The sequence below is a fragment of the Photinus pyralis genome, unplaced genomic scaffold (genome assembly GCF_008802855.1).
Source record: "Photinus pyralis isolate 1611_PpyrPB1 unplaced genomic scaffold, Ppyr1.3 Ppyr1.4_LG2, whole genome shotgun sequence".
NCBI lineage: Eukaryota > Metazoa > Arthropoda > Insecta > Coleoptera > Lampyridae > Photinus > Photinus pyralis.
Genome location: NW_022170403.1, coordinates 9,687,072 through 9,703,923, shown reverse-complemented (window position 1 = coordinate 9,703,923; position 16,852 = coordinate 9,687,072).

Genomic DNA, 16,852 nt, shown 5'->3' with positions numbered 1-16,852 from the left:
TTCCTCAATTACATAATGTCATGTTGGAACACTACGTTAACACTTACACTAAACGACACAAAACTTATTACCGACCCAATACAAATTAAAAGAGGAATTTTTCAAGGCGATTCTTTAAGTCCGCTCTGGTTTTGTCTTGCTCCATATTTGTTAAACACTACTAACTTTGGGTACAATATTAAACACAACCACGAAATACATCACAACATTACACACCTGTTTTACATGGACGACCTTAAATTATACTCTTCCACAAGCATAAAACTTAATCACCTTCTACACATTACCGAAACATTCTCACGTGACATACAAATGGACTTTGGAATCGATAAATGTAAAACACAACACATCACAGCTGGAAAAAGACAACTTTTCGATTATGAGCTAGAACAGGGTAATTTAATAAATTCCATGGACGAGAATGAAACTTATAAGTATCTTGGTTTTCAGCAAAACACACACATTAAACATACGAGTATAAAACAAACACTTATCACACAATACCTACAAAGAGTACGCAGTATACTTAAAACAAAATTACACGGTAGAAATACAATCAAAGCTATTAACACTTATGCCACACCAACCAGTGCTTACATACTCTTTTGGGATTATACGTTGGACAAATACAGATTTAGAACAAATACAGAGAAACACACGTACACTATTAACAAAACACCATATACATCACCCTCACTCCTCTACTATACGACTTTACCTTCCTCGTTCGGAAGGAGGTAGAGGACTTACAGATATAAAAATATTGAACCAAACACAAATACACAATTTGCGACAATACTTTTATAACAAAACAGATACTTCAGTCCTACACAAAACAGTAACATATGCAGACAAATCTTACACACCACTTAACCTACACGAAACTAATATACTTCCACCTCCATCCAAACTTACATACATCACAAATAACATACAGACATGGAACCAAAAGCCGTTACATGGACGATTTCCGCAAGAGGTTAGTCAGGATTGTGTTGATTCTATAGCAACGCACACTTGGTTGTCTGAATGTGATATCTTCCCGGAGACTGAGGGTTTCATATTAGCAATACAAGACCAGGTCATTAATACACGCAACTATAAAAAACACATACATAAAGACAAAACAGTGACAAACGATTCTTGTCGACTCTGTTCACAAACATCAGAAACAATCCAACATATAATATCGGCATGCACACGACTTGCACAAACTGAATACAAACATCGACACGATCAGGTAGCTAAAATCATACATCAAAAATTAGCTCTTAAACACAATCTCATAACAGATAAGACACCATATTACAAATACACGCCACAGATCATAGTTGAAAACAACACACACAAATTATATTGGGACAGGACACTACTCACAGACAAAACTATCCACAATAATAGACCAGATATTACACTTATAGATAAAACACAAAAATCCATTTGTATTATAGACATTGCCATACCCATCACTAACAACTTAACTAAAACACATGCAGAAAAACACCGCAAATACACCGATATAGCTATCGAGCTTAAGACGCAATGGAGAATGAAATCTACTGTTATAGTTCCCATTATTCTTAGTGCTACCGGAGTTATACCAAAGACAATACACATTTACAACTATTAGGTTTGGACAAAAACACATACAAACATTTACAAAAAGCAGTCATTATCAACACATGCCATATTGTTCGTAAATTTCTAAACATAACACAAGATACTACATACAGAAATGATCCACAACGTATACATCTAAACAACAGCACTCCCTCACAACACGGTACACAACATACTGTAATATCTCCACCTCTAACCCAAACAAACACACAAATACAACTTACCGAACAAACAAGTACAACAAATGATACAACATATACTACATTCAGAGATTCACCTCTGAAGCAAACCACATTATCACGACCCATTAGTATTCAACCCAAACGCAAAAGCCTAAACACCACTTTAGACTCACAACATGACACACAACATACTGTAATATCTCCACCCTTAACTCAACCAACCACACAAACACAACTTCCTGAACAAACAAACGCAATAAATACAAGTACCGCAACATGCACTACAAAGACGCCCTCACCCAATAAAGTTACACGGCCTAGCACAGCTAAAAAACACAATACTCTTTCCTCTCAGAAACACACCTCGTTATCACAACCCACTCGTACTCAACGCAAACGCAGCAACCTTAACAGTACTAGAGGCTCACAAAATACCGTAATGTCTCCACCAATAATGCGAGCAACAACACAAACACAACCTCTAGAACAAAGAAACACCATAAATACAAGTAACGAAACTTGCACTACAAAGACAGGTCCACCCAATAAAGTTACACGTCCTAGCACAGTTAAAAAACACAAAACTCCTTCTTCACATAAACACACCACGGTATCACAACCCACTCGTATTCAACCGAAACGCGAAAACCTTAACAGAACTACACGCTCACAACATACTGTAATATCTCCACCAAAAACCCAAGCAACCGCACAAATACAACCTCAAGAACAAAGAAACACCATAAATACAAGTAAGGCAACATGTACCACAAAGACAGGTCCACTGAATAAAGTTACACGTCCTAGCACAGTTAAAAAACGCAATACTCCTTCTTCTCAGAAACAACCCACTCGTATACAACCCAAACGCAAAAACCTTGACAGCACTACTAGCTTACAAAATACTGCAATATCTCCACCAAAAACCCAAGCAACCACACAAATACAACCTCAAGAACAAAGAAACATCACAAATACAAGTAACGCAACTTGCACTACAAAGACAGGTCCACCCAATAAAGTTGCACGTCCTAGCACAGTTAAAAAATACAAAACTCCTTCACATAAACACACCACGTTATCACAACCCACTCGTATTCAACCGAAACGCGAAAACCTTAACAGAACTACACGCTCACAACATACTGTAATATCTCCACCAAAAACCCAAGCAACCACACAAATACAACCTCAAGAACAAAGAAACACCATAAATACAAGTAACGCAACTTGCACTACAAAGACAGGTCCACCCAATAAAGTTACACGTCCTAGCACACTTAAAAAACACAAACTCCTTCTTCACAGAAACACACCACGTTATCACAACCCACTCGTATTCAACCCAAACGCAAAGCCAAAGAAACACTTACACAATAAACTCTATTTAATAAAATTACAGGAATTATTATAATGATATTTTTGTTTTGTTTTCTTCTTTCCTGATAGCGTTGACTATTGGGGCCATTAATAGCTATGTTGGTAAGTATGAATTACATACTATCTCTAGATTTCCAATGTGAGTGTGTGAATATTTATTTTATTTTTTATTTTTCTTTAGAACCCTACATAACTTCACCAGACACAGACACAGACACTAATCGTTACTTGATTTTAATCCGTGCGATTAGTTAACCAGGCTAGACCTGAGTTCTCACAAGAAACACCGACAATAATAATAATATATAATATACAGAAAACTATCGCAGAAAAAATCAGGAAATACACCGACCTATCAGAAGAAATTAAAATGATGTGGAAAATGGAAAAAGTTCTCATCCTACCAATAATCATATCAGTCACAGGCCTAATACCATCAGAACTATACACGGAATTCAAGAAACATAATTTACCTATCCAAGTTATAATAGATATGCAAAAATCAACAGTATTGGAAACATGCCGGATAGTAAGGAAAGTAATGCATTGAACAAGTCCACAAGTAATAAGTTTTGCGAAAGCCCTTGTTACTTTATCCACGACAAGTGAGGAAAAAATTTATAAAAAAATAATAATAATAATCGTTACTTGATTTTAATCCGTGCGATTAGTTAACCAGGCTAGACCTGAGTTCTCACAAGATACACCGACAATAATAATAATAATTTTTATTCGTCCCTTGAACTAGAGCGTTGTGGCATATCTCATTACAACTTAAAATACAACAAGTAAAAACAAGTAACAAAGAATTTAACATACATAATGCGAATTTCTTTATAATACGTCCTCTAAATATTCCTTTAGGGAATAATAACTTTTCGCAATTAGTAACTTTCTCACTGCATTTTTAAAGTTAGAGTCAGATAAAATGCTTTTAATAACACTGGGCAATTTGTTGTATACTCTAATGGGCATAATATAACAGTTTTTTGCCGACAAGGTATATTTATGGGCCGGTAGCGGTATATGGTCATTCCCCCTTAGTTCATATTATTGTCCTGCTTCTTGTGGGAGAGGTGAATTTTATGTTTACGAACATAGATGGCGCACTGTAAAATATAAACAGAGGGCGCTGTGAGCACATGCAAGTCTGAACAACTGTCTACATGAATAGCCGTAAGATTTGTAACGCATTGTTCGTAGCATTCGCTTCTGTATGATAAGGATGCTGTTGAGCTTAGAGCTATTTCCCCAAAGTACCACACCATAGGAAACTAGAGAGTGTACGTGAGCATAATAATAATTAAGTAATATTTTCAGACTGACAGAGTGACGGAGGCGCCAAAGCACGTAACATTTTTTGGACAAAACATTACACAAATACTCGATATGCGAGTGCCACGTGAAATTAGAGTATATTAAAAATCCCCAATTGACTATTTCTTTCCCTTTTTTTGGCAACATAATAAAGCTCTGTTCTTCGTTTGTCAGTACCTCTCCATTCATCCATCCCCCTCATTTCTTTTCCTCTACTATTGTCATTATTACTGTATCATCCGGGTATGATATCTTCATCAATTTAAATTACAAAGTGATATACATCATCATTTCACAAGATCCCGAACTAACATAAGGCCAAACTATTGCCGTTTAACCAAGACTCCCAAAAACTCTTCAATCATCTTCCAACGAGAGTTGACTAGACTACAACTAAAAAAGAAATTTAAAAAAAATACTATTAAAAAAAGCATATTACGCTATTGAAGAATTCAACTGTGATAATCTATCTAGTCTTATATGAAACCTGTCAATTTATTTTATTTTTCGATTTTATTTTATTTATACTCTTTATTTATTCCACTAAATGGTAACTCGTGCCTTGATGCGTATCAGTTTTGTACGTTCGTCCCATCATATGTCCTTTGTTTTTATATTACACCCTTGTGTCACATATATGATAAGTGTAAGCGTAAGCTAAATTATTATTATTATTTTATGTAAATCAAAATTTTAATGTGTAGTGTACGTCCATATTTATATTTATTGAAAATGTGTAGTTATATCTCGAATGTTGCTGTTTTATATTTACGTTATTTACATTGTGCATTATTGACATGTCAAAGCTACATTTGGCTGACAATAAATGATTTGATTTGATTATGCCCACTACTAGATTTTCTTGTTTCATTATCTTTATGTATTTAATAGTGTTAATCTATTTCAAGCAGCTCTGACACTTCTTTGCAGCGCAGTACGGTTGCAAAATAGAATTGGATATACCTCTACGGCCTTCTCCTTAACTGAATGTAATTCGCCAAACGGAACACAAAATGATAACAGGATTTTTAATTTCCAATATCTTAAGTAGAAAAAAAAACCTAAAAACGGAATACCACATTAGCTAAGGAATTGTACGAAGAAAAAAGCTTACCTCTGATTGAGGTTTTTTTTTTTCGTTTGATAACCAATTACAGCAATGCCAAATTATCAACAACAAGCTTAATTAGCTTGCCTTTACAAAACTCACTTCCTTAATTTTTAAGATCGAAGCTTTCTCTTCAATGGCTTCTATCAGATCGCCCAACTCAATTCCTTCGCTGGTATGGTTTTTCCGCGATAACAGTTTAAACAGAATAAAATTAAAATTCGGCTATGTGGTGCCATCTCAATGAAATCAATCGAATACATACGAATACGATTCCTTTACCGCCAATCCCGATTTTCCACAGAAGCGGAAATTTTGAAATGCTACACTGTGGTTACAATAATGCCGTCGCAATTGTGTCCAGAAAGATACATTCATCACCTTGGTTTCCAGGTTAATTTCTACCAATCGGCCAACACATGACGAATCTCCTAACTACCAATAGAAAGTAACACCACCGTATGACCACACACAGCATCCGTTTTCCACCTTGAAGTTTACCCGTCTTAGTGATCACTCTGTAGGTGACCACCCGGTATCTACAAGCGTTTTAAGTTGGGCGGTTCGTTCGTTAAAATTAATGGGTTATTTTGTACAGCCGCGCATTAAGGAAAATAGAAGGCCGTGTTCAATTTGCCGCTTGCAGCCCTTCTCGTAGGAATATTTCAATTTTTTTACAGTCGCCGAAAGCTCTCTGGTCAGGGAAAAACCCACTAATCGATTTTCGTTTCTAATGGTAAACGAAAACCAGCATTAAACCGGCAAGGTCGTGCAGTTTAAGGATCGCGCTAACAAACGTGCGCTTGACCTCACATTCCAAGGAACAAAACAGCATGATTGCTGTACTGCTGATTTTGGAGATTTCGACAATTTGGATAAGTACAATTATTAACCGTAATTAGCTGAATGGGTTACAAAACATCCTCCGATTAAGTCCAGATTACATCATTTAGATGCGCCCTAAAAAAATTGAATTTTGACATTAATCCCGTTTTTTTAAGATATCTGGGATGGACGTAATGGATTACAGAAGTTTAAATTTTCGAGCGTTATCACAAGGGCCCGTCCTCGAGAAGGTAAAACCCATCTTCCCTCTATGGCATTACCGAATTTTATGACAGGTAAAACCGTTGTCTATAGGGGACCCTTATGCTTTTGGCATTTAACCAAATAGCAAGTTTATCTTCCTGCCTTTGCCATAGCTTTTGCCCTTTCGTAAGCTACGTTTTGTAAGTAACGTAATTTTAAACTTTTCCGTAAACATATTTTGCAGTCATACCGTTGGATTTTTGCTTTTACAGTTTACCGCACCGTATCTATAGCTTTTGCTGTTTCTTGCACAGTAATTTCTATTGCTTCTTTTAATTGCAAGGTAAGCTTTTTGGTACTTCACGTTTCATTAATTATAAGGGGGATATTGTTTCGCTTTCCTGCATTTGCTTTTTCGTACATATCGCCGAACTTCCATGACTGCCTGTTGGCCCATTCCTGTTGTCACAACCACATCGCTTCCACTTTACCCCCACCCGACTGGTGGTGCTAACCCCGCGCTAACGATATCATCTTCCGCGCCACAGTGCTATACGTACTCGTTATCCCACTTCCCAGAAGCGGGTAACGTCACCATTAAACTTTTCCGGACCTTTTTACAGGTCAAGTTGCGTACTCCATAAAACTTAAATTAGTGTCCACCGTAACGCCTAGTACTGATATAGTTTTCTCTGCACTAATTTCAACATTTGGATATTTACCTACAGTCGTCTTTTCCACCACCATGCACACTTGTGATTGATCATCCAACTGTTTACCCGGTTAACCGATTCCTCTAGGTTGGTAGTTGTCGAGTCCAATTTTCTGTCACCAACTATCAACGTCAGGTCGTCGGCAAAAGCGATTATCTTACCTGTAGACTGAAGCACAGGACAGGCCCTAGCACGGAACCCTGTAGAACCCACGTTGTGGCCTCAAATATTATTTCTTCGCCGTTTGTTGGCTGTAATCCTCCTGTCGGTGTATAATTTCCGGAGATACGCCGGTACTTCCACCTCCTTTAACGCATTTATTACCGCCTGTCTGGAAGCCGCGTTCATTCTTCTCGTCCAGTGACGCTACCGGACAGACCTCACGTGTTTTCCACGTCTCTTCGTTTCCCTTTTTCACTTTTTCGTTGATCTCCCCTTCACAAATCCATACTGTTTTGGGACTGAAGGTCAAGCTCTTCTTGGGAATCAGGATCAGCTTGCTTGACGTCTATATTTCTCGGTACACCCCTGTATCCAGAGGATTGTATAATTGCTTTTCATGATTTTAACCACCACCGCAAGGGTGTTGTCCGGGCCCGGTGCTTTATTTACCGGCAGTTTGTTGGGTACTATTTCCCCAACCTTCACTAGCTCTTCGGTTTCTACCCTTTGTTGCTCACCATCAAGCGACCTCAAACGGTCCCGGATAGGGAAAAGTTATCTTATCGCCACCGCCGTTCTTGTCAAAATTTTTCACGCCACTATCTGTCTTTGTCTAGCACCTCTCACACTCTCCGACACCTCCACTTGCTGGCGCCGATAAGTTTGTCAACCTCTAGCATGCGATTTCTCGCTCCTTTCTTGGCCTTGCTCAAACAATAATTTGTTTATGCTTTTTCGACGAAAGGACACCTGGATTAGACGTATCCTAAGACGCAAAGATTTGATGGATTGGAAAGTAAGCTATGGAAGGTACAAATGCGAGGGGCAGAGCCGGGTTGGAATATAATAGTGGACATGCGGGTTGCATCTCCTACTTGAGGTTTCTGTTTGGGCGCTTAAGAGAGATTTACCTTCAACATCCCTAGGTTGGTGGAGCGTGTTTCCTTTAGGAGCAGGGGCGATTCCTTTATTATCTGATTTTAAGAGGGGGGTAGTGTAGCGAGTATTCCAAAAATCTCGATAGACATCGAGGCGCTATGAAAGATTAGTCATCGGTGATAAAGAACGAAGGCAGATGTGACATAATCTCCCCGAGAAATATGACGTGTTTGTTCGAGAACGCTAAAGACTTTTTGAACGAAAGAATAAATGAACAATAAATACTTCGACGAGCTTGTGTTATGTTATAAATTGTAAGTGATAAATAATAATTCTTGTTATTAGTTAATCCATTTTAAGACTATTAAAAAATCTAGATGTTGACTCGGTAGCCCCAAAAACCCTTATTTTTCGCTCCACTGTACCTCCCGGCATCCACCCGTGTGCATCTCCGGCATGTCGAGGGAAGATATGAACTCTGCGCTCCCGCTTTTCAATAAACGTCAATATCTGACTTATCTATTAAATTAAGATTATTAATTATATTTTTAATAAAATGGACACAAAAATGGAATGTGGAAATGTTGCAGATGATCACAGGATTTATTTGCTGTTAAATATCCCGATAAGCAAATTCCGTCAATTGGCTCAATTTACAACAGCATAAAAAAATTTCATTTTGATGGTTGAAATGTTAATGAACAATACACCGGCAAAAGAACCTACCGTGTTTTGATTGAAGTTAAATGTTTTAGCATACGTAGAAAAAATCTAATTACAGCACTGTTCGTAATTTAGCTAGGGAAGTTGAAATTTCACACATGTCCGTCTTGAATTTGATAATTCACAGCAAGTGAGTAAAGTTTCAGTAACTCAAAAACTATAAAACCACTTTAAGGATAATTTCACAACAGTCGAATTTGGTACACAAATCGGCCGAATACTTTTTTCGTTACACTGCTGTCACATTTGTCTGTAAGGTGGGTTATAACCCTCAGGCATATCATTGCATTGACTTGTATACAGGGTGTCTTTAAATTGTGTAGGATAGTATGGCTATCTTTGTTATTTTTATACTTACAGATTCGGTTACATTGGCAAAGTTGTGTAGTTTTTGATGCTGATGGAGACTCCGATGCGATGTTTTGAATAAAATAATTCGTTTCGAAGATCATTGGGAAAAAAGTGTAAATCACAATTTTTAAAAAGTTCAAATATTTTAGTAACAGAGAGCTATCGAAGAAAGTTTCAAATAAAAGTTGCAAGATCCGATGGGATAAATTCAAATTAATGTAGAAAAAAAAATTAAAATGGCGGTTTTCGAGATATTGACATCAACTTCCTTATTTTAAATGGACGCCATATGGGATTTTTACGTCACTCGATAGAGAAAAAAATTACAAAACCAGTGATACTAAACACTTAGTATTTCATTTGGGAATCAACCTTACATTTTTGCCTCGAAGTTTACAATGTATTTCTTATGGAAATAATTCCATGGCTGATTATGATTGAAACCAAATTCGATGGTTTATTGTCTCATATAGTCACCATCGACACATATTTCGAAGTTTTTACGTTACGGTGTAAATGATAATTTTATTTGTTAAACACAATAACGAACTCATACAAGATGCAGACCGTAGCTACTGCTTGCCTAAAATAGAATTAAAGGAACATTCTCGAGTTGTCATAGTAACAATCATGGATGGAGAGACAGAAAGTATGATTTCGTGAAGCTCTTATAAAGACTTGAGCTTCTTAATAATAAATGTGGAATGTCATAATTCAAAGGAACTAGCTTTAACTGTAATTCCAGTTGAAATATTAATATGTTTACTTTCATGTAAGAATTCATAAAAATCTTTAGATACGACCACCCCCTCAAGGTCGGGGCTCCTGCATCCAATAAAGCAGCTACTTTTATACTTACGTAATTGGTCGGATAATGCCAAAGTCAACACAGAAAATCATACTTTTACAAATAATTATGTATGTAATTGTATAGAAGAGTCGCTTTCTGTGCTTTCTTAAACTAACGCTATTGAATAAATGTCTCCACCGCTTGATAAATTTAACTGCCAAAGCTAAGGTAATTTTTCATGAGGTATTACGTATAAAATACCCTTTGAACTCTTTACACTTAATCTCTGGTCTACGGAGAAAAATGTAATATACTCGTACGTTCAATGAAAAGAAGGAATTACCCAATCGTCCGTAGTTTTTTTCATTATTCTCGGTTGATAAACTAACGACCAATTCAACATCCTAAGCTTTTGCTAGGATTAGTTTAAGCTAACTCCATCTCAACCAAATGACATTTAATGATTATTAAATGAGAATGACCAACACGCCGTCGCGTCGTCTCGAGATCTCACACAATTTTACTGCTGAATTCCCGTACTGCTATTCAGTGTGGAATTATGGAATAATGCATAACTTATGACTTGCGGGCGTTTCCCTACATGTCGAATTAGTATCTTCACATGGGGTGCCGCTAGCAATTACTGTTTGATTAGCATCAAAACCGTAAGCCAACAGCAGTTGCTGGAATTCGTAGCACGAAATAGACCTTTCAAAGCCTAATCGATTATTTGTTTCTCTTCGCTCCTCCACAAAAGGCATACTTTTTGAGTAACAAGGCGACACGGAAAAGTGAACCGTAAAATTGGATTATTTAGTTTTTTAGTAGATTTTTACGCCTGTCAGATCATTCGTGCCCAATACGCATTGGTCTATTGAAAGATTATTCAAAAAAAGAATTGAACTTTGGAAAGTTTTTACGTGGTTATGAGGTCGGCCGGAATCCTTGTTTGAAAATAAGGTTAAAGGGATGCGATGGGAATAATAATGTCTGTAAATGGGGTAAAATCTACAAGAGGCAATTCTATAAAGGAAACTTGACAAAAAAAGCTTCTTCGGCGCTGATTAACATAAAAGATGGGCTTTTAGATTAATTGGGTACGTCTTCTAGTCGCAGCAATTGTACCTAACTAGGTAATTTTTATACACATCAAACTGAAGGGTGGGTAGTTGTTGAAAATTAGTTTAATAAGCTAGACAAGGGATCAGGCAACTCGAAGGTCTATCACATGGAACCAAAATTTTACTTTGTCCTTTACGTTCAATTTTTACACAAACAGTTAATTAGTTCTCACAATTAGAAACAGTTCCATCATCTCAAACTCATGTGTCAAATTTCAATTAATCATCACCCCTACGGTATAATAGGGTAAATCCAAAGCAACTTTATTCCGAAAATTAGACAAAAACTTTCGGCAAACCTCGTATTAAAACTCCTTGAACTATAGCCACTCACCCCTTATTCCTTCCTTGACTTTTTAATGTACATTTCCATGAGTCCTCCCCCTGACCAGGTAAATATTTTCTGAAAATCTACACAATATATTTTAACCTCAAATTGTTACGTAAATGCATTTGTACAATGTTCTATGGTAGGCTTGTAACGGGAACCCTTTAATGGTATTTTTGTGGGGTTGGTAGTTGCGTTAGGGTAGCCCAGTTTTAAGTAGTGCAGTCGCCAAGACGACAAGGATATTGTCAGAGACAGTCCGTTATATTCTTGAAAGGGATAGCGTTAAATAAATATTGTTAATTGTTTCATTACCAATTAGTTATTAAATTATTAACGTTTGTAACAATTTGTTACAATTGGTGTTAGGGGCGGGGTTAAATGAATCAAGTAATGTACTGGAAGTGCATGCCCATCGTATCAGCCACTAAAATGGAAGAAACACTACCTACTCCACCTACTAAGAATGGGTCCGTTAACTTGACCCCCCACCTTGAGACTCGATAGTCGTATTATTATTTATATAAATATTATATAAATTAATGCGCTCACATGCGCCACCAATAATAACTCTTGCACCATTGCCGGTTTTTTAGAAATCCGAAACTACATTTGGCAGGGGCCAAGTGTACGTAGCTCTCCCCCCTCCAAGTTCGTAGTTTGTCGCTGGTGCCCTGGCCACCTGATACATTTAGTTATGCGCTCAATTGCGCCACTTGAATTAAAGCTAGGGCCATCACGGTATTAAGCCATAACAAATTCTCAAAAAGTAGGGAAACCAAATTAACGTTTTTAAAAGTTACTTTTTAGTAGCTTAAAATTCCGGCTACTTTCGGAGATATCCGAAAAAAATCGAAATTTTGCAGAATGGTTTTTATTTTTTACCAAAGTTATTTCAAAATGTATTTCAAAATAAATGACATATTATTATGACCACTTTTTGCCCTCTACAAAATGCTATTTTTAAATTTTGACGTTTCGTCTCCGGTTAATCATCATCCACATTGTTTTTTCTCATGGAAGTCATTTTTACTTTTTGTGTCATTTGATAAAGCATTTTTTTCTGATTTCAAAAATGGTAACATCACTATTTTTTAAATATTGTTAAAATATCTTCTTTTTTGCCTGGTAAACTTTGTCTTGGGTAGTGTATATTCGTAGTTTCTTGCGTTTTTTACAAATTAATAGCGCCATTTCTTATTAAAAATAGTGACACATTTTTGAAATCAGAAAAAAGTGGCCCTAATAATGTGTCATTTATTTTGAAAAACCTTTTTTAATAAACGTCAGTAAAAAATTAAAATTTCGTTTTTTTCGGGATATTTATAAAAGTAGTCGGAATTTTTTCAGTTTCAAAACCGAATTTTGTTAAGCATAAAAATAGGCAACTTTGCCAAATTTAAACTATCTCCCTAACTGTTACAGTTTCCGAGATCCCCATGGTTACCTTCGAATTTGAATCAGCCTGTATACTTAGTTATACAGGGTGTCAATTTTAAAACTTGCAGTTGGCCATGTATTCCAAACTAAAGAAGATATTGAAAATCGCGAGAAACCGTTTCGGGGGTATCGAGGGGGAACCAGATTGAGGTTATGAAATGACAACCCCCCGGCCCCCCCTCTTCAAAAATCCTAAATGGCAACCCCATACTTGTGACACATCGTTGGAAAGCTACTGAAAAATGCTTTCCAGTGGTACCAATAAAGTCAATATAGCTTAGAGACAATTTAACAAAAAATACCTCTGAAGTCGCAAGGTACGGTAAATATAATGAAGTGAAGGCTTGTAAGGTGAGTAGGCTCAAAAGCTCACCACCCAAGGCCAAAAGGAAAACACCTCTTGGTAAATATAATTAATTGATTAATTCCTGAAGGGCCTCGCTCTACTTGTAGTCTGCTTTTATACGGTACGGTACTTAATTGGGTAACCACTTCATAAGGAAGTGGTGGTCTTCAACAACATTCGCGTCATAACTTAATCGAGATGGCAACGATACTGAAAATGCAATCGCATATAACCCAGAAGAGGCAAAATAGTTATCAGCTAAGACGCTAAGAGTTTCGTTCGCAATCGAATCTCGATATTAAATCTCATTCATGACCCGGTCATCCATCCATCCAGGGTGTCTGCACTAAAAGGAAATGATGGGCTTAATCCAAGGTTACCAAACTCGCATGTCGAAGAAGAATTGTAGGCACAGTAAAACGTATTCGGAATATAATATAATATACAGTTGCTTAAGATTATAACCCTAAAAGAAATCAAAGGTAACCTCTCTTCTTTTGATAATAATAGATTAATGAAACAATTTTATTGTCGATGGAAATTGTAGCAGAATAAATAACAGCGGAACCTAAAGAAGATATACCCTAATACACGAAATACAAATGGCGGTACTTACGATAAAAAAGGAAAAAACGCAAAATAGATCCTCACTAGATGAATTCCGTTCAATTAATTACTTCGGAATCCCCAAATTATGAATCCAATCGCCAGAGATCAATATATATGGATGATGGCAATTAAAATTCAATGCGTTCTAACTCACGCTTTCAGCTGTTTGTGTAAGACGAAGTGTAACTCGATACGGTTTCCGAAAGAACCCGTAACCCGTACCCGTTACCCGCACACAAACCAAGTTTAGAGTGGCAAGTAAAATCATCCATTTCAAAAGCGGAAGTTCCGGTAGATAAATTAAATCGATTTCGGGTCCGCTTTACGGTGCGCTATGCGTGTTTAAACAATATTGCGCAACTCCAACTTCTTAGTAAAAACACAGACTGTCGGAATTTTCTAAGTATCCGTTAGAAACTACTTTGTGTGCAATGTATACGTTTCGAGCAATTAAATCATTTTAATTGCTCAACGAAGAGCAAACCTTGAGGTTTTGCAAGCAGAACCTTCCTATACAAGCCAGGGTGTAACTTCAATGAGCGAATGTCTAATTTCTCGAATCATAATTAGAGAGAGATTCAGTTTTTCCAAAGTTGGACGACTCGATGGTAGATTTAGACCCCGTATGTTTAAGGTAAATTGTATCTTTACTACAATACAGAATTTTGACTTGTTGAATTTTTGACGTTGAGACAGTAATTAGAAATATCGTTCAAGATTGGGTTAATTATTTATGTACTCGTCTGATTTGTTGTAAAAGAAATTTTCCATTGTGAACTATCGCGAAAGACGATACCTAAGTTTTAACTACAACTGCAGGATTTGATGTACTTAAAGTATACCAGAACATTAAAACATTCAACATTTCGAAACAAAGAGATAGAAGACTACGTTAAGGCAACGAAAAATTAAACTAAGAACAGCAAGTGCATCAGTCAGTAAAAACGGACTATTCTTTAATCCATGCCTCCATAATAACCGAAGCAAAATGGTACTTTAACCGGAGACATTTAACAAGCAATTTATAATTCCTCTAACGTGGCGTAAAAACGATTCGAGTAAATCCTAATTTTTATTTATTGTATTTTAGCGGCGTTGGGTTTGAATTACGGTTTACGCTTTTCAAATAAAATCAACCACTTTACGCTTGAAGCCCTCCATTAATTCCATTAATACTTCAAGCTCCCACAATGAAAGCAGGAAATTTTGAAAATGCGAGATTTGTTTAAGTTGTTTTATTGTGAAGGTGTTACTGGAAAAAGGTAGCCCTACACGGAAATTTTTTATTGAAAGAAACGGATGCTGACGAGCACTAAAGCACACACAGTAGATCAAGAAGCTGATAGCTAAGTAGTGTCTTCGATTTATTTAGCGCTTTTAAGTACAGTGCCTGAACTACCCTTAAAACAAGGGCGCGGTGCTTGAGACCTGAAATGGTACTTCAAAGTTTTTAGTTCAAGCACTCTTAGAATTTGAATATGTGGTTATTGAATTTAAACTAAACTAAGAGAATGAGTAGATAACAACAATAATCTTAATATAATGTGATGGACGCAAGTAGCGTCAGTAGAAGGCTTGGAAAACTCAGCAAGTATCCACTTGAGTTTTCTGCCATGATTCATTTTCACAATGAAAATATTTCGTCCATTCCTGGATGATCTGGGAGGGTGCCCCTAATGCTAGCGGCGTTTCCACGTTGGATGGCAAGCGATATTCTGTTTCAGTTTTTGTTACCCCAAAAGTTCCAGTGTTTCCAATAAAGCATAAATTTGCTATTAAGGTATGATGCCCATGGATGAATCCCATTGGAACTATTAACACATCTCCATATCGATGGATGATAGTTTTGACACAAATTCGGACTTAAAAATTCAAAAAATCCTTGGACCAGTTTGATTGGAAATCAAAATAAAATTAAGAGAAGAATTGGAATATTGAATAATATACAGGGTGTTCTATATCAAAAATGCAAATTTTGGTGTATTTATGAGCAACCCTGTATAATTAAAATTATTACCGCGTAGTAGACATTGGGCGCGTTCATAAGACACAACTGTTCTGGAACAGTTACTGATACGTCTTATAATTAGGTCGCTACTTTTACGCTCTTTACGGAGCAGTCGGCCATTTTTAGTAGCGCTACATACGTCAAAGTAGGGAACGTGACATAAGAACCCCAACTGTTACCGATACGCTACGAGGTAGCGTAGCGGTAACTGTTGTGTCTTATGAACGAGCCCATTGTATGAAACATATTCCGATATTTTGTATATTTTCGCGGATAATCGACCGCTTTACTTGTCGATTTAACGGAAGGGACGGGGACACAGAATTGTTAGGAGATAATAAATATGAACTCTGAAAGTTTAAGAACCGCCAGATTTGGGTGTACAATGTAAGTTGAAAAAAGTCTGGTTGTTCTGCTGACGCCCAGTTGTTTTCACTTCAGGACAATAGCATGTTACTGAATCATAAAAGCACAATTTTATCACGTCTCCTTTCCCGCATTTTCACTAATAACAGGCGACGAACTACAAGTCCTTCACGTTTCAGTGGATGCTATCGCCATTACGTTTAAAAGACAGGCGAAAAGAGAAAGTCGTTCCAAGTCAAATTATTCGTACCCTTCACGAAATTTTGCATTTTATCAGAAGTTTAAATAGCCACTTTATAAAGCACATCAGACGCTTCTGCCGTTCCTTGATGACAGTACGACAAACTTTAGAAAGCTCATGGAAAACTTAAACAAAAGCC